Source organism: Macadamia integrifolia, unplaced genomic scaffold (assembly GCF_013358625.1).
Source record: "Macadamia integrifolia cultivar HAES 741 unplaced genomic scaffold, SCU_Mint_v3 scaffold1730, whole genome shotgun sequence".
Taxonomy (NCBI): Eukaryota; Viridiplantae; Streptophyta; class Magnoliopsida; order Proteales; family Proteaceae; genus Macadamia; species Macadamia integrifolia.
Window position 1 is genome coordinate 44,151 of NW_024868327.1, and position 20,178 is coordinate 64,328.

Here is a 20,178-nt window from a genome sequence, read left to right on the forward strand (position 1 = left end):
ACATTTAAATCCTAACAAGTTTTTGGTGCCGTTTTCAGGGAGACAGTTCCATATTATTTTTCGCTTTATTTTGGTAAATCAGAGTACTTTGTTTGCTTTGTTTTACTTTTTTTTTTTCTTTTATTAAATTCCTGAGAAGAACAACTTGCAATAATAGTTGTATCGGTGGAGGTCCAAGCCTCACAGTATGATAAAGACAAGTTTTTCCTTGTAGCAGTACCTCAGGAATTGAATTGAGCAACCCCGAATCCTTGCTGGTAAGCTCCCAAAAAGCCAAAAAAAATTTTAATTAAAATTATTTTTCTTTCCATTCTTTTGTGCTTGTCTTACTCTAGTTGTGGATAGTTTTCTGTTGCATGAGTGCTAGGGAGTGCATAATACTGAGAATCGGTTAGAAAGAAGAGATCCAACAAGTAGTGACCCTATACCTATACTGTCATCAATACCATTCAATATGGGAGACCAACAGCCAAACCCTCCACCTAAATCTCTTAAAGATAGGTTCTACCCTACTAGAGCAGCCTAACCTTCCTACATGGTTCTACAACAAGCCCAAGGCAATAATTTTGAGCTCAAATCTCAGTACATCACTATGTTGCTCCACTTCCATCGGCTGCCCTCTGAGGATGCATACATATTCCTTAGGAAATTTGAGGATGTTTGTGTTCTGATTAAGGTCCAACAGTTGATTGATGATGCTGTAAAATTAAGGTTCATAACTTTTGCCCTCAAGGACCAAGGTAAGAAATGGATTTATGGTCTGCCTACAAATTCTATTACCACATGGGATGGGTTTACTATAGCCTTCTTGAAAAAGTTATTTCCTTTGGATAAAACCAATAAACTCAGGAGTGAAATTCTACAATTCAGGAAGAAACCTAGTGAGTCATTCTCCAAATTTAGGGAGAGATTTAAGGACCTCCTTCAGGAATGCCCTCACCATGGAATTGATACATGGTAACTTTGTCAAATCATTTATGAGGATATTGATTATCAGACCAAGAAATTGTTAGAGTCTATGTGCCCCAAAGGTTTTACATCTTTTACAGATGAAGACGACGCTTGAAACTTTTTGCTTGAATTGGCTGAGAAAACCAGAGAATGGGAGTCTACTCAAGAAATTGAGAGGATAAATAAGGGTTACCATGTAGAAGGTGTTGTGGCCTAAAAGACTCAACTTGAGAGTCTTATTCAGAGACTCGAAGCCATAGTAGTCAAAGGACTTGCCCAATTGAACCAATCAAATCATTCTGTACCTATGTGTAGTTGGTGCCAATCTCCCACTCATGCTATGGAGGAGTGCCCCAATATTTCTCATGTGAATGGTTTAAAAATAGGTCCTGAAAATGTGAATGCCATGTCCCAAAACAACCCTTATAGTCAGACCTGTAATCTAGGATGGAGGAACCATCCTAACTTCTCTTGGAATCAAGCCAATAATCAAGTAGGTCCTAATTTTTAACCCTTGAGTCAAGGGCAGTTTGTTCCCCAACAAGCCAATCAAAGGAACATGCCCCCTAATTAGCAGAACAACTTTAGGATCCCCACTCAATTTGCTATTCCACCACCTCCTGTAAATCAACCTCTAGGATTCATGAGAGGAGGTGGTGATTTGGCTAGGCTTTCTTCTTTAGAAAAAAGCATAGAACTTCTCATGAGTACTTTCATGACAAGCCAACATAACATGGAGAAGCAAATCTCCCAACTTACTAATGTTTTGCATGAAAGGGAGAAAGGGAAGATGCCTAGTCAGCCTAAACCAAATCCCAGGAATGAAATATGAATTATCAACCAATTCCAAATCAGTTGAATTCAATTCAAAAGAGTCCACAACAAGAGCCTTCCAACCAATGTAATGTTATTTATGCTCTTAGGAGTGGCCAAGAGTACCAACAGAGTGCTCCTAAATCTTCCCCATCTATTACTCCTGTTAACTCTCCTTCTGTTGAGGACACAGGTGTGCCTCTTATTCCAGGTTTGTCTGATAAACTTAAAGTAACTAAAGATGATTTAGGTGAGGAAAACAAATATGATTCTTCTAAAAAAAGGTAAACCCCTAACAGTCCTTATGTTCCTCCTGTCCCCTTTCTTAATTGGTTGATAAACAAAAAGAAGACTGCTTCTATGGAAAAAATTTTAGAAGCCTTAAAAAAGGTAGAAGTGAACATCCTTCTTTTGGATGCCATATCCCAGATCCCTGCTTATACAAAGGTCCTGAAAGATTTGTGTACTCACAAACGTATTACTAGTGTGCCTAAAAAGGCACTCTTGGCAGGCAACATTAGTTCTATAATTACTCAGCCTATAACTACCAAGTATAAGGATCCAGGGAGCCCTACCATAGCTTATGTCATAGGCAACATCTACATTGAGCATGCCTTACTTGATCTTGGTGCAAGTGTGAATCTTTTACCTTACCATGTGTATAAGCAACTAGGATTGGGAAAATTGAGAGCCACTGGGGCTACACTTTAGTTGGTAGATAGATTTGTTAAGATTCCTAAAGGGATGGTTGAGGATGTCTTACTTAAAGTTGGGAAATTTTTATTCCCTGTTGATTTCATTGTTTTAAACACCCAACCAGTTGCCAACATTCGGGACCAGATTCCAATTATTCTTGGTAGACCATTTCTTGCAACCAGCAATGCCATAATTAATTGTAAGAACGGTACCATGAAACTTTCTTTTGGTAACACTTCTGTGGGTTTTAATGTCTTTAGGTTGGGTAAGCAACCAAATCCTCATGAGAAGGAAGTTCATATGCTCTAGGAAATTCCAGATTCCATTGAAACAAATTTTGATATTGATTATGATTCTGAATTTCAAGAGTGTATGGAACAATTGGGTGGTTTTGATGACGAAATTATGTCTGAGGTTTGGAGTCTCCAACCACCTATAAAGCCCTTGGGACCCCATTCCAATTCCATTCCCAAACCTTCTATATTGGAGCCCCCTAACTAGATCTTAAGCAGTTGCCATCTGATTTGAGGTATGCTTTCCTAGGGCCTGACCAGACTCTTCCCGTAATAATTTCTTCAGATTTGACTTCTAGCCAGGAAGAGGAATTACTTTGAGTGTTAAAATACAATAAGGAAGCCCTAGGTTGGACCATGGCTGACATCAAAGGAATTAGCCCTTCTATTGTTCAACATCATATTCACCTCATTGAGGGGTCCAAACCTTCAACGGAACCCTGGAGGAGAGCAAACCCTGCAATGAAGGAAGCCATTCAAAAAGAAATTCTAAAGTGGATGGATAATGGGATCATTTATTACATATTTGACAGGGGCAAGCATTTTTGTAATAGATCATTTGAGGCCCTCATGAAGAAATTTGGGATCACCCATAAGTTGAAGCCCTTCATTAAGTTGTCATCTTCTATTTTGAAAGAGGTCATGGATCTCCATAAACCTCTTTACACTGATGACTAACTTTTAAGGAGGCATGAGCCCCTTGCATTGTCTTCACTTTTAATTCTTTCCACACATTGAGGACATTGCATGACTTAAGTGTGGGGGAGGGAAACTAGTTTTTGCTTTTTTCACTTTGTTTTATTTGTTTTTCCTTTTGTTTTGGAGCTTGCTAAGGATGAAGTTCTACTTTGGCTTTTGGCTAATGATTATATCATTCGGTTGCTTGATGTATGAAAATAAAAGTCTTGATTAAGGTTCCCATCTTGAACATATAAAAACCCTGTTAAGAAGAAAGAAACAAGCTTGTGTCTTGAGATGGGACTTTCTTTTAAGAAATAAGAAACCCCTGTTTTATGGTGTTGGAGCATATATAAGTCTTTGGTTTCCTTGTACTCTTGATTTGGAGTTGAGACCTTATTTTTAATTTGGCATGAGTTGACAAATGCACAATTTTAAATAAAGTGTGAAATGTGGTATAAAGAAGAGTAAGAGTTGATTTCCTTGGAACTAGACATGGCAATGCACCTCAGGAAGCATGGTGACTTGATCGAAACTCTTAGGGAGGAAACTTCGGAAAAAAAACTCTGGCATCAATGTCTATGTGGGCATATGCAAAAAGCAAAGATACATAGTAACTTGAGTGTCTGATGTTTGCTCCACCATGTCATTCAGGCCAAAAATAGTGGAGTAGAATAGAGCTTATTAAGAGAAAAAAGAAAAAAAATGTGCAAATGTCATTAATGTTTGGTAAAAAACACTCTAACGCCTTAGTCCTTGGTTCCCTATTTCTTCATAAGTGGTTTTGCCTTAAGATAAGGATGTTTTGGAAGAGATGAGGTGAGTTCTAAATTAAGAAATATGTTAGTACTTGAAATTGATATGGGGTAGTTAAAGTTCTAGTGTGGTGGTCCCTTGTAAGAGGAATTATCTTTGCTCCGGATCAGTATGGCCCTTACCATTAGCCAAAGTTGGGATTTGTTTATTCTGAATTTTGGGTGTATATTCATAGCAAATACCCATGAAACACAACTCGTCCACTAGGGGTGACCTAGGGGTTTAAAGGCTTGTTGCACATGCTAAGTGCAACGTGATTCCTACGAAAGTGAGTTAGGGTTTTTGTTGTTTACATTTTAGTTTTTTTTTTTTCTTTTTGTTTTGCTTGAGGACTAGCAAAGTCTAAGTGTGGGGGAATTCTAATGAACACATTTATGTGTGAAATCTAAGTAGTAAAGTATGCATTTTTACATATTTAGAACAGACCTACTTTGGGTTTTACTCTCTTTTTACAAGTTTTCTATTTTAAAGGCCTTAAACATTATTAGGTGTCATATCTCTCCAACAACAACTACCTAGTATAGTTGGTGAGCTATGGTGTGCACAATTCCTTTGCTCAATAGGAGGTCTCAAGTTCAAATCTCATGGTTGTCTTTTTTTGGAGAATTTTGTTGAAGATTTTTTGTTTTTCACTCACTTAAAGCACTAAGGGCATGGAGGGGATTTCCACATCAAATTAGAAGATTGTCCAAATCATCAAAGCAAGGAAAATCATGGGAGGGGTTTCTTGCACAAGAAGAGAAAAAAAAGGAAAGAAAAAAAAGAAAAAAATAAATCTTGTCCAAATCTTCTCTCTCCTCCACATCATCACTAGAAGATTGTCCAAATCACACAAAGCAAGAAGGAAAATAGTGCAAGGGAAAGAAAAAAAATTGACCAACAAGGGTTATGAGCAAGATTTGAAGAGAGCGAGAAAAAGAAGAGAAAAATAAATAAAAAAATAAAGAAAAGAAGAAAAAAATTGTAGGAAATTTCTCCAAGTTTATTTCTCTCTTCTCTCTTCTCCACCTTAACACTTTTGGTCTCAAAAGATCTCACCTACCATTTGTGGGTTTCCCCCTTTTAGGAAAGAGAAATTTGTTAACCTACCTCCCCATTCCCTATAAATACAACTCATATAAGAGGAGGGGAGAAACTTCATTCTTCTTTTAGGGTTTTTTTTTTTTAGTTGCTCTCTCTCTCTCTCTCTCACTCTCTTTAGTTTTAGTTCTTCTTTGTTTTTGTTTTAATCACTTTTGTAGTACTTTTTATTTTAATTAATGCAAGCACTCTTTTATTTTTATTCAGCTTTTTATGTTTATGATTTATGTAATTGAGTTGTAATTCTTAAGTTATAGTTCTAGGCTTAGCTCTAGGTGACAAGATCACGAGCCGTGGAGCATCTCTTTGTTCAAGCTCAGTTTTTTTTTTCAAGATTTGTTTTCTTCAGGCCTAGAAATTTCAGATTTGGTTCATTCCAGATCTGGTTTTTAGGGTTGGCAGTATCTCAAATCACTCAAGCTTTCAAGTTCAAACTTTGATTTAGGTAGGTAGGCTTCTTTAATAGTCTTTTCTCCTCCCTCCCATTCCCTCTTCTGACTACCTTTCTTTCTTAATTTAGGATTCTAATTTTAGTCGTTGGCTTTACCCCTCATAGCCATAGAACCATCATTTTATTATTTTTATTTTAATTGCCTCCCTTTAGCTAAAGCCAAGTAGAGTAACCCTTGTAAGAGTGACTCTCTGGTCAAGTAGGGAAGCTCATATTATGATGTATCCCTCGAGCTAAGTAGAGAAACCTCCTTGTGAGCCTCTCTCTAGCTTTATCTCCTTTCTTTTCTTTTATTTTTATTTCGGTATTTTTTTTTCTTCATTACTTTTTAATTGCGTGGGTTGTTTATTTTTTGTTATATTTATTTAATTTTAATTTTGTGGCTTAAGTATTTAAATTCTTAGATGACGAATGGTTAGGATGTTATTTTAGATACATATGTTTAGGATGGTAGTTAGAATTAGATCACAACCATTAATCGGTTCACTTTTGCTTCTTAAATGAAACCAAAATTAAAGTGGCTGCTCTCCCTGTGTTCGACTTGTAGCTACACTGATCCGTATGCTTATGGTTACATTTTAAATCCTAACATTGGTACATCGAAAATCAAGGAGGAATGATGAAGGCAAATAAAGGCCGTCAGGAGTGACAAGCAGTATTCCCGTGACACATCCCTTTTGCTTGGCTGCTCCATCGAAGAATAACTACCATTCATTAGTTATGTCTTCTTTCTCTATTGCTGTGATTTCTTCATCGGGAAAGGCATCATCCAAGGATCTTTCATTTTCTGTGGGGTGGGTAGCCAAATAATCGGCTATGGACTGCCCCTTGATAGATTTTTAAGTAACATAGGTGATGTCAAACTCTGATAGCAAAAGCAACCAATGGGCCTTCCTTCCTGTTAGGGCTGGTTTCTCAAAGAGGTATTTGGTGGGATCCATCCTTGAGATCAAGTGCACTGGATAGGAAACCATGTAGTGTCACAACCTTTTCGTTGCCCAAATCAACACAACATAACTTCTTTCCAATGATGTGTATTGTGTCTCATATTCCAGGAACTTCTTACTAAGGTAGTATGCACGCTCTGCCCCTTTTTTCATCTCTTTCTATGCTAGCAAAGAGCCATGGAATATTCTCCCACTGATAAGTATAAGAGAAGTGGTTCACCTTCCACCGACGGTGTCAATACTGGGGGGTTCATGAGGTATCCTTTGATCCTATCAAAAGCTTGTTGGCATTGGTCATTCCATTCCATGGGATGATCCTTCTTCAGCAACTTGAAGATTGGTTTATAAATCGTATTCAACTGAGCTATGAATCTACTGATATACTGGATGTGACTTAGAAATCCTCGTATTTCCCTCTCAGTTTGAGGTGTGGGAATATCCTGAATTACCTTGATTTTAATAGGGTCAACTTTGATGCCTCTTTCACTCACCAACACCTAACGACTTTCTTGCTCTTTAATAATTTGCCCCGGCATTCTTTAGCCCAAAAGGCATCACCTTGTAATAGTAGGTTCCCCATGGAGTGGTGAAGGTTGTTTGCTCAAGATCCTCTGAGTTTATGCTTATTTGGTTGTACCCTGAAAATCCATCCATAAATGATAACAAGGCATGTCTCGTTGTGTTGTCCACCAATACATCAATGTGGGGTAATGAGAAGTCATCTTTAGGGCTTACCTTGTTAAGATCCCAGAAGTCCACACACATTCGTACCTTGCCATCTTTTTTCGGCACTGGTACAATGTTGGCCAACCATTGGGGGTATTTTACCACTTGTAGAAATCCTGCATTCCTTTGCTTCACAACTTCTTCTCTGATCTTCTCACTCCATTCTGGCCGCATTCTTCGGAGGTTCTGCTTTACCATTTTTTCCCTAGGATAGGTCGACAATTGATGTTGCACGATATCAGGCATATCCTCATAAGACTAAGCAAAGACCTTGATGAATTCCTTCAAAAGATTAATTATCTATTCTGCTTCTTCCTTGTCAAGAGTAGTGCCAATTTTTACCTCTTGAAGGCATTGGTCGGTTCCTAGATTAATAATCCAAGTATCCTCACAGATAGGTTGGGATTTCTTTGGTTTGCATTATTTTATTAACTCTTGATATTTATTAAGACCATAATAAAAAAATGAGGCAAGTCATACTCAGAATAAAAAATTTCATTCATGAAAGGAGTAACAGACTCGATATACACGGACTCCGGGCTCTCCGCGAGAGGAGAGGCCAACACGAAATCATAAACAACAGCTCAACTATAGACTTGATAACTAGCTTGATACTTTTGCTAGGGGTATTCAAGCTGGTTGACTCAATAGCATGAGCGAACCTGAAGTCTTCTCCAATGCTTGTCCAATTCAGGAGTAGTTCAATGGCTCAATGGATGAGGAGATGTGGCAAAGGGCCTTCTTCTTTTTCTGAGAATGTTGCTGCTATTTCTTCAATAGTGCAATGGTTCTTTTGGGTAGGTGCCTACTTCTTCACAAATACTAGCTGATTAACTTTGTGCTCTTGGAAGCTGAACTTTCTAAGGGGTGAGAATGGTGGAGACTACTCAATCCTTTTTCTATAAAGTCCATCTTTTCCAGCCTATTGAGGGATGCCATCCTAGTGCCTCGGTCACATCTGTGACAACCATCACGGATTTTCCCATTGCAGTTGATTCGGGTGCAGTACATGCAAACCATCATTCTTTGTGCCCTTCTTTGCTTTGTATATGCACTTCTTCCTTTGAAAGGATAAGGATTGCGCTAATACAGCTCTCGGGCTCTTGGCTTTTGTGGAAAGGAAAGGAAATGACCTTTCAGCTCCATGGGAAGCTGTAGACTCCAGATGAGCCTTATCTTTTTTTCCCATTCCCTCTTCAGGAGTACTCGGGGACTTAGCAATTCCATTGATTGGATCAGTGTTGTGGGGTTGCTAGAGGAGAACCCATCTTCAATCAGTGCAATTTTTGCTATCCCGGTGATGCAACTGTCTTGATAACTTTCTTTGACTATCATTTTCTATTCCACCTCATGAGTTACCCAGTCGAACTCATCTTGAAAGAACACCTCAAACCCTGGTTGCATCTTTGAGGCAGTTTCATCAAACTATGGCTCCACATTTCCGTAGAAGGGGAAATACTCTCCTTCTCTCACAAAATACCCATTGAGAGTAGGGTAGTAAGATATGGAGATTTTCCTTGCCATCCTCAGAACTTTCTGCCATTTGGTGATCTGAAGAACATACCCAAGACCATTCCTTCATTTGTTTATTGCCAAACTAGGCTGCTTTGGAACTCCTTGATGATATTTCCCTAATCCCATGCCAGGAAAATATTACATATTTTTTATCATTTGATTCACTGGCGGACTCCAGATGGCCTCATAGTTAGCCAGGATTTCCTCCTTTGGAACTTCTTTGGCAATGACTGCACAAGTTGTTTCTAATTCTAATTTGAAACCACTTAGTTGAACTTCCTGGTCTTGTTCTTCCCCATTTTCATTATTGGTTAAGGTATTAACCACCTTGGGATCTCCGGTTACCGTAATCACCTTTTCTTCATGAATGAACTTCATCATTTGATGGGGACTAGAGGACACTGCCTTGCATGATGCAACCAAGGCCTTCCCAAAAGCATGTTGAACGATGCCGGTATATCAATGCCTTGGAAATCAATATCAAACTTCACCAGGCCAATCTTTATAGTAAGGGTGAGGATGCCAAGGATTTTTCTCTTGGTATTATCATATGCCCATATGGTTTGGGTAGTCGGCCTCATTTCTTCCAGGTTGATGCCAATACTCTTTGCCAACCTTAATGGTAGAACATTCAAAGTAGACCCATTGTCAAAGAGCAACTAGGGAACCACTTTTTCAAGACATTCTATTGTGATGTGGAGCGCTCTATTGTGCCGAGCTCCTTTGGGGAGCTCTGAATCTGAGAATATCAAGGATTGTACCACATATGTTGCCCTACTATGTGTGTGGGATGTGCTAGATTTATCTCAATTGACACCTGCACATTGGTGAGAGACTTTAAGACTGCTTCACGGTGTGTGGGGGAGGCCATCAACAATCCCCAAATTAAGATATTAGCCTGGGACTTCTTGAGTTGAGCCAAGACTGGATTCTCTAATTCTCTTTTCAAGCCACTAGTTTTGGCCTCATTAGCCCTTGACTGTTCTACTGCTAAGGCCTTGTCCTTGTAGTCTTTTCCACTCCGAGCCTCCATCACATTAATGGGTTTCTTTATAATGATCTCTGTGGGATAGCAATCTTCATCATCATTGTTAGTTATGGTGATTATTCCTACCATAGGATCATCTTCTTCCTTAGATTTCTCTTCACTACTTGGGGTGGGAGGTCGAGGCCCTCTACAAATATCCATGGCCCTGACTCGTACCATCTTGACTGCATTGGAAAGCCGTGCAACTATTGTATCTATCATTTCTACAAGTGTGGAATGTCCCCCTATTTTCTCAAGGATTGTCAACTGCTTGGTGTAGCATTGTTCACTAATGGCTACTTCTCCTAACATTTGGTCAATTCCATTAACCTCAAGTTTGATGTCAACCAAATGATTATGAACATGAGCCATGTGTTCTACTATAGGATTCGTTTCACCTTCAACAGTGATCTTATGCTCTTCATTGTCTTCTGAATCTGATGTTGGATCTCCCCCTTCCATATGATTGTGAGTGCCGATTGAATAGCATCTCTGGGTTCAATAATTGGGTCATCTTTGCCAATTGTAAATATTGAATATCCTCTCGGATCTCTCAAAGAATAATATCCTAATTCTTCTTCATCATCATTTTTCCAAGGCCCCTGCTAGTGATCCCAATTAGGGTATTCATCATCACCTTGAGAACTAGAGTCATCTCCATCCTTCTCATCTTCACTCTCGCCCTTGCCATCATCCTCTGTGTCACTCCCTATGTGGATTAGGGAGGTGTGCTCTTTGATCTGTTCTCCCACTGACAATGCTATCACTGCTCTGAGGAGGTCATCCGTGACTTCTTCAATCATCTCCGGGTTATCCTCTAAAGATATAGTGGGTTGAATTAGAGAAGTGGGATCACCATCCTGGTCTTCTCATAAAGCATTCACTGATCCAATTGATGAGGTCATCTTTGGGGAATCTTGTAGTGCAAGCATATCCTTCCAATTGTACCCGTCCATCCATCCTTCTTTAGGGTTGTACACCAAACCTTGAGAATGGGATTGGTATGAGGGTAATGAGGGGTATGAGCGGGGTGGTATAAAGGTGATGTGATGTCAGAGGTATATATGATTATTGGGGGTGATAATATAATGACGTTCCTTCTCCTTGATGGTGTGGTGAAGGTTGATGATATGGTGGAGGTTGGAGATACGGTAGAGGTTGGAGATATGGTGAAGGTTGGAGATGTGGTGGAGGTTGGAGATATGGGGTGGTGGATTCCTCTGTTGATGAAGAAGAATGAATGGCTTTCTTGTAAGCCCTAGTCCTTTGATTCATGGCTCTCTTGTAAAAACGGGCATTCATGTGATTCTTCCAAGCTCGGGTACAATGAGTTGTGTAGGATCACTCTCCGTGGCTTCTTCGTCTAGATTGTTCACATAATCATAAAGCATGGGATGACAAAAGTGTTTATCTAATTGATACATGTAAACAGCCCTTCGGAAAGAGTTGCACTCTTTTTTAGAAGCTTCCCTAACAAATTCACAGATGTGCCACATCAACTCTAGAGGAAGGGATAACCTCTGCACAAGTTGGAACTTCTCTTGCCATTCAACATGCCTCTCTTCTTGATATTTCTTGGCATCCCTAATAAAATGGGTTGGATCATAGAACTTAGGGTCCCAATTTTTCCAGTCACTCATTGTTTCCAACATGTTGACGGTTCCATGATCCAGGAGAGGATTGGTATTGACTTTAGGAGATTTCTTAATCTTGACTTCAATGGTCCCATTATCCACCAAATCCTGGATTACATGTTGCAGACCCATGCATCTTTCAGTGTTGTGCCCCTTCTGAGTGTGGTAAGTACAATTTTTATGATCTCTATACCAAGTTGGAGGAGGGTTGCTTATCACTCTCGGAGCTATTGTCCCTAGCAATCTTGTTTCTTTAGCTTTTCATACACTGCTGTCACGGGCATTCCCAAATCAGTAAACTGCCTTCTTGGACGACGAGCCTTTTGGGAGGGTGTATCTGCTTATATCACAAATAATTGTGAAGAGGTGATAGGAGAGACTAACTGTTGGACCGCACCTACCATATTAGTTTCAGAACCCTTTCCATGCCCAACTCTGGTGTTCTTCCCTACATCCTGGGAGGATCCTTGATACTGAGCTTGCCTTAGGATTCTGTTTTCCATACGTGTGCCGATGGCTATAAGGGCATCAAAAGTTTGTAAATGTTGGTAGTAGAGGACATCATAATAAGGCTTTGATAAGTTCTCTATCAACATCTCCACTTGCTCTGCTTCTGAAGGCCAATCTGCCATCTTGGTGGCCATATTGCTAAACCTTATTAAGAAGGCAGTGAATCCTTCTCTAGGCTACTGTCTCAACATCTCAAGATCCCGACGTTTCACATCCACTTTGGTATTATATGAGTACTGCTTGGTGAAGGCTTTCACAACGGTTGTCCAATTCTAAGTTTACGATGACTCCAACTGTGTGAGCCACCTTAGTGTTGGTCCTGATAGGGTTAACATGAATGCTTGCCCCATCTAGTTGTCCACAAGTTGCCATGACTTGGTGATGTTGAGAAAAACTTTGAGGTGATCCTTGGGGTCTCCTAACCCATCAAACTTGTTAGTTTTCCATTTGAATTTTTTGGGAATTCTTACTCTAGAGAAGAAACTCATTTCATCAGAATCCACTATTTGGCTTTCCAAACTCTTCCCTGCTCGGAGCATATTTTCCCATTTGGACGTGTGTGTCAAACTCTTCTTCCTCATCTTTAATCACAACCCTAGGAGGTGGGACTCTGGAGTAGGTTCCCCATTGACCATTTGGACGGGTAGGTGAAGCTCCTCTCTGATCGGTTGGCTTGACTTGCTCTGGTTCTCCTAAGTCAACTTGGGAAGAGTTCTCATGATGAACCATAGGTCCGTTCTGATCCAACTCTCCTGTAGGTTGTGTTGGTTCAGCTCTGGGAGAGTTTTGAAGTGCATGCCATATCTAGGCTATTCCTCTCTTGAGCTCGGTCACTTCTGTCTACAAAGTCTCTACGGGATGGACCCAGGCTTGCTCGGGTGACTCAGGGTTGTATGGATCTATGCTAATTGGGCTGTTATCACTTGGTGGTAGACAATCTCTGAGAGACGATGGAGGTGACACCGGACTTAAGCGAGTCAACCTACTACCCTGACGTGTCCAAATGGACCGCGGAGAATACTTGAGGTGTGGAATTGTGCCTGAACCAAAAATGGCTTATTTTAGGATTCTTGAATTCTCCAACCCTTGTTCACACATTCACTAGATTAACAACCATGGATCTATCCAAAGTTGGTCTGCTTGATGATAGGGAGTGGGTAAGGGTCGATGCCCCTAGTCCAATCAACGTCATAAGCAAACACACAAATGGCTTGACCAGAACATCCATATCAATACATTCTTTGCCAATAAAGTCATGCTTTCCTTAATCTCATCCCACTAGGTGACCTTCCTCATAGTTTCCTTGGGTCTTTTGGATAATTTGTCATTTTATGGAATTTTGACAGAGGTCAGTCCGGATTGCGTATGCCGAATCATCCATATTTCATTTCTAAGGAGGAAGGACACCTTTTATCTGAAACCCACTTAGGAGAGTATTTCTTTATGACTAGAATATATCATAGGAAAATTCTTTTTCAAGACCGCAAACAAATTCTACAGATTAGCTTGTGGCATTCCTAGCATTCTCCATCTATTTCCTACATGATGCGAGTATGCAGTGGATGCAATAGGACCGACAAGGTTTCCTTGACAGGATCTATATACACAAGGTACGTGATCCTTTTGATATACCCGTGGGTAAGAGATCAAGGGGGTGGCTTCCTTGCCCATTGCTCGTGACTACACACGAGGTTAAGCAACTGGCCACGGGGTAGTGGAACCATGAGTGATTGTATGGAAAAGTGTAATGCAGGAATACCATTGTCCGATCTCAAAATATCATGAAGTGCATGGGCCTCCCCGAGGATGCTGGCATAATCATGAACATCCTCACCATTTAACAATACCCCACACCCTTGTACAGGAAGCGGGTATCATTTTCTCTCAGAGTACTCTTCATGACATGCATTAATCTCCCCGAGGGTGCAGGCATGACAGGGAGTACCTCGTCAAATGATTTCACTTAGAGCAAGATGCATAATGCGGTTAGCGAATACAATTACAAACATGGGGTTAGCCAAACATGTTTTCAAACAAATGTGGTGGAAAATGTTCTTGTATTTAAAGGTAGCATCTAGTATCGAAAACTTGACATTGTCCTCAGTGGAGTCACCATTGTGAGGGTAGCGGCCAGAAGATTCTCTATCTTCCCCTGGGGGAAGAGGATTTACGTTCTATCCTCCCTCCTCTCTTTCTTTTCCATGAAGGAGGGGTGTGTCATGTGTGCTTACCTTGTGGGCCCTGCACCACCTTATCGTTGCTCGGAGATACGTGGAGGCCTATTTCGTAAGAGTGTAAAGTTCATCATTTGAGACGAGGATTTGATGATGGTCTACTATAGGGTTTGGGATCATGCAAAAGGGTTTGGAGTTGCCACCTAGGGTTATGGGCCTAGGACCCGGGGGTGGGTCCAATTACTGAGAAAAGGGCCTAAAAGTTGGTATGGTCTAGAGATTTGGGATAAGTGTCAGGTTGTAGAATTGGGAAGGTGTTAGGCACCTAATCTACCCGGTTCAATTGGTCTTCCTACTAGATGCTTAAGAATGGACATTTTCCATAATTATTCCTATTTCGCATGTGTGGCTAATTTATCACATATATGCACATTGACTGAATTTAAATAATAGTGTACGCTAAAACAAGGTCTATATAAAGTCTACATCGTGCTAATTCTGTTGAGAAATTATACCTGAGCTTGACCCCTGTTTTGGGTCAAGAGGGGTGGACACCCTGGTCAATGCTGGTACAAACTTTCTCGTAGATTCTCATAGCTTAGGGGAAGATGGTCTTGACCTCCAACTTCCTTTCTCGAGAGATGCTGATTATGATGATATTCGGACAGAGTTCTGACTAGGTACAATTACTTTCAAATTTTGGCTGAGATGGCACTCCGACAGAGCTTCCGTCGGGGATAGGCTATGGGAGGGCTAGGCTGAGGTGGCACGTGATAGAGCTTCCGCTAAGAATGGGCTGAAACCTAAATGATTGAATAACTTTGAAGGCTCGAAGAACACTTTGAAGATTCGAAGGAATCTTACGAAGATCTCTTCGTAGACTGGAAGAACCTCAAAGGGGGTGGGAGACTAAGGAGAATCTTTTTCTACACAAAAATCTCACTCAAAAGGAAAAGGATTGAAGAGTTTCAAAGGCCTGAAGAACACTTCAAAGATCCATAGAACACTTCGGATCTTATGAATCTCTCTGAAGACTTGAAAAACTTCAAGGGGGGAAGGGGAGGAGAGAGGGCAGAGCTTCTCTCACTAAGAGGCCTGGGCTCTTGTGGTGTTGTGGTGTGAAAAAACAAAGGGCGGGGGGGTATTTATAGGATCCTTAAACCAATGGGGCCAAAAACGTGATTTTTTTGGACTAATGGAAAGAAAGTATGAAAATTTGGACTAATGGGAGGGAGGGGGATTTTCTTGGACTAATAGGGAAAAGGTGAAATTTTTTGTGCCAATAAGGTAAAAAGATTCCTTTTCTGAGCCAATGGGAGGTTGTGGTGTAGGGTACTCTAGTGGGGTAGTGCATATGCACAAGTGATAGTGGAGCACAAATCCCAGTCATTGATGGTGGCACCTGAGGCTGGGTAGAGGTACACGGGGCATGTATGAGCTTATACGGGAGACTGGTAGAGGGGGCACAATGGCTGGCAAGAAGCATGGGGCATGCAAGCGGGCTGGCCTGTTGTTGCACATGGGCTGGCCTGTTACTGCGCATAGGCTGGCCTGAGCACACACTGGCTGGCCTACTACTTTGTACAGGTTGGCCTGCGGCTGCGTGCAAGTTAGCCTGCAGGCGCGCAAGGAGTGTGCTATAGCGGCACATAAGGCGTGCGACAGGGGTGCACAAGCAAGCAATAGGGGTGCGCAGGGCTTGCTACGGGGGCAAGGGCAATGTGCAGTGGGGGCATGTAGGCCATGCAGTAAGGGCACGTGGGTAGGCAGCAGGGGCGCACGTGATGTGCGGTGGGGTCGCACAATCCATGGGAGGCTGCTGGGCTGGTTGGCTGGTGTGTGCGACATACACGCAAAAAAATATGATTTTCCAGAGAAGATTACGGGAGATTTGACAGTTCGATTTTGACATACCATATATCGTCAGAATTGTATTTTCGAGTACTATCCATCCGTATGGTCATCTTGACCAGATTCCTTCATTTATAAAAAGTCAAAATTGGACCCTATTTTCTCCCGTGTGGGATTTTTGGGGTTTTTTAGATAGGGGATGTTTCTGGGTTTCCTAAACCAAATATCATCTCTGTCGATTGGAAGCAAAAAGTCACATCCAAGATCCGTAATTCATTGTAGGCGGAGGAGGGTGACAAAATTGGGTGTCTATAGCCCCTTGATCTGCTCGCTAGCTACCAATGCCAACACTGCCTGAGTAAATCATCTGTGACTTCCTCAATTGTTGTTGAAATATCCTCTTGAGGTGTGACTGCTTAGATTAGCACGGTAGGAACTATCTCTTGACTTCATCTCCTAGTGCATTCACTGAATCAATTGATGAGGTTGCATTTGAAGATTCTAGCAATGTAAGGATGTCTTTTGAGTTGTATCCACCAATCCCTCCTTCTCCTTGATTATAAGAAAAGGGGTAATCCATTGATCCGAAAGAGTGGGATAGTATAGGGGTGATGATTGGTATGAAGTTAGGTGATAAGAGGGAGATGTAATATAGGAAGTGGGGTGTTTGGATGAAGACAAAGGGTGGTAAGATGATGATGGAAAATATGACTCCGGGTGGTATGATGGGGATGAGTGCGGAGAGGGTGAAGGTGAGTGATATGATGGGTTGTGCGAAGCGATGGACTCCTCAGATGGTGTCAATGATGAGGGAGGAAAGGTGTATGGTTAGTTTCTTTCTAGATCCCTTGATATTTCTTTTGGTGCTATTTTCCCCTTGAGGGTCCTCTTGGATTCATCTTTCATCAATTGTTCTCTATCCCCCATGATTATTCTATAGGTGCGGGCATTTATATGGCCTTTTCAGGCCTAAGGTCTGATGAGTTGAGCTAGGTTGCTCTCAGTTGCCTCCTCTTCTAATGCATACACATAACTAAAATTGGGACCCCCGTTCTCACATGCCATAGCGCAGTAAAAGTGCATGTCGGCATAATACATGTAAATTGCTCTTTATGGGAGCTACATTTTTTCTCATAAGCTGTCTTGATGAAACTGATGATATGCCTTATGATCCTGGGGATCGAGAAACAATCTTTGTACATGCATTAACTTTTATCTCCATTCAAGTACCCTATGGTAGTAGTGATATTTCTGAGAATTCTGGATGAGGTAAGATGGATTAAAGAATCATGGGTCAAAATCCCGAGAATCATTGGTCAACATATTGACCGCCCTATGATCTGAGAGTGGGTTGGTTGTGACATTTGGAGATTGCTTGACTTTGACTTCAATGGTCCCATTATCTGCCACATCCTGGACCGCATGCTGTATAGGTTGCATCTCTTAGTTGTGTGTCCCTTCTGATTGTGGTAAGAACAGTATTCATAATCCTTATACCAAGGTGGTGGGGGATTATTGATTACTCTCGGGGTTACAGTCCCCAAGAGGCCTTGCTTCTTCAATTTCTCGTACACTATGGCCAAAGGCATGCCTAGCTCCGTAAATTATCTCCTTGGACAGGGGGCTTCTGATTGGATTATAAATGGTTGTGAAAGTGAAGTTGTTGCTGGTGATGTTGATTGTTGTATAATACTTACTACATTGGCTTCTGGGCTCTTGCCTTGCCCATCTTTGGCACTGTTCCCCAAATCTTGGGCAACTCCCTAATACTACGCATCCCTTAGGATCTTATTCTCAACACATGTCCTTGTAGCTATCAATGCATAAAATGTCTGTAAATACTGATAATAGAGGACATCGTAATAAGATTTGGAGAGATTCTCAATCAACATCTCCACCTATTCTGCTTTTGAAGGTCGATCTGCCATTTTAGCAGCCTTATCTTGGAATCTTATTAGAAAGGTGGAGAACCCTACCCTTGGTTGTTGTCTCAAGGTTTTGAGATCTCACCACTTCACGTCCACCTCTGTGTTGTAAGAGTATTTCTTGGTGAAGGCCCACACTACTGCTACCCAGTTTTGAGTTAGCATGGATTCTAACTATGTGAGCCATCTTAATGTAGGTCTTGATAATGTCAACAGAAAAGCTTAGCCTATTTGTTCATCTACGAGCTGCCATAACTTTCAGATACTGAAAACACCTTCAGATGAGCTTTAGGATCTCTTGACCCATCAAACCTGTCGGTTTTCCACTTGAATTTTTCAGGAATCCTTGCCCCAGAAAAGAAGGTCATTTCACTTGGATCTGTTGCTTGACCTTCTTGGCCTCTCCTTACTTGCATCATACCTTTGATCTCTAGCTGCTCTCTAATTCTCCTTTCCCTCTTAGTCTCCGGTGGTTCCATTTGAACATGTACAAAAAACTCCTCCTCTTCTTCATCAATCACAAACTGAGGGGGAATCCTAGTGGAAGTTCCTTGAGGACTGGTAGGCCTAGTTTGTTCCTGTTCTCCCATAGTGGGATTTAAATAGTCCTAGGTTGGCTTCACAATGTCTGTAACACTTGTGCCAATCCTTGCTTGACCTTAACCGTTTCATCTTGTAATGCTTCTATGGGGAGACCACATGCTGGCTAAGGTATATCACTGTTGGGTGGGTCCATTATGATCGAGTCTTGAGTATCTAGGGAGAGACAATCTTGGAGAGACGATGGGAATGACACTGGACTTAAGCAGGCCAACCGATTACCCTGATGCGTCTAGATGGACTACGAGAAATCTCTTAGACATGGAATCGTGCCTAAGTCAAAAGTGATTTATTTTAGGACTCTTGTTTTCCTTATTTATCAACAAATGGTACACCCATAGTTAGTCCACTAAATGATAGGGATTGGATCGGTGTCCATGCCTCTAGTCCAATCCATGCCATAAGGTGGGAGATACAAATAAATAGCCCGAACAAGAGTGTTTCTATAAAACATTCCATGTCGATAATGTCCTACTTTCCTTAACCTTTTCCCACTTGGTGACCCTCCCTCCTAATTTTCTTGGGATAGTTCTCTAGAATAGTCCAAGATTTTTGCATAAACTATAATAGGAATAACCCCAGAGTATGCATACCAGACCATTCAAATCTTATTTCTAAGGAGGAAGGACACCTTTCATCCGAAACTCACTTAGGAAAATAGTCCCTTATCACTAAAATATGTAAAGTGGTAGAACAAGACAAGTGGGATTGGAAAGGGAATACTATTGAGATATGGATAGATATGACGACTTGTATTAAGAAGGTGTCCAAAGAAGTTCTAGGGGTATCAAAAGGTGGGGGTCAAACTCCTAGAGAGACCTAATGGTGGGATAATGAAGTCTAGGCTGCCATTAAGACTAAGAAAGAGTGTTTTAAAGTTATGGCAAAGGACTTAAGGAGGTTGAAGATAGGTACGTTATCACATAGCTAAAAATGAGGCTAGGAAGATTGTGGGGAAAGCAAGGACAAAGAAATATGATAAACTATATGAAAATCTTAATACAAGGGAAGGGGAAAAAGAGATATATAAAATAGCTAAAATAAGAGAAAGGATGACCAGAGCTTTGGACCATGTAAGATGCATTAAGAGTGAGGATAGAAGAGTTCTAGTACGAAATGAGGACATTATGAAGAGACGGGGTGATTATTTCTGCAACCTACTAAATGGAAATACAATGACTAATAGGAGAGACTCAAGAGTGGAAGTGAATAGACATCACTCTAACTCTTCCCAAGAACATTTACTGTAGGTTGGAGAAATTGAGGTTATAGAGGCCTTAAGAAAGATGAATGTAGGTACAACACTGGGACCAGATGAGATCCCAATTGAAGTGTAGAAGAGCCTTGGAGGATATGGGGTGTCTTGGCTAACCAAACTATTTAACAAGATTTTAAACACTAAGACTATGCTAGATGAGTAGAGGAGAAGCAATGTATTCCGATTTTTAAGAAGGGAGATATTCAGAACTGCAGTAACTATAAAGGTATAAA

The 20,178-nt window shown here is 41.0% G+C and overlaps 1 non-coding gene across 1 annotated transcript; it reads right to left on the reverse strand.

Annotated features, from left to right (window-relative positions):
• Positions 1 to 841: 841 nt before the first annotated feature.
• On the reverse strand, positions 842 to 948 carry LOC122064720. The gene has a single exon (XR_006135808.1). It is a non-coding gene; the product is annotated as a small nucleolar RNA R71 (small nucleolar RNA).
• Positions 949 to 20,178: the final 19,230 nt, after the last annotated feature.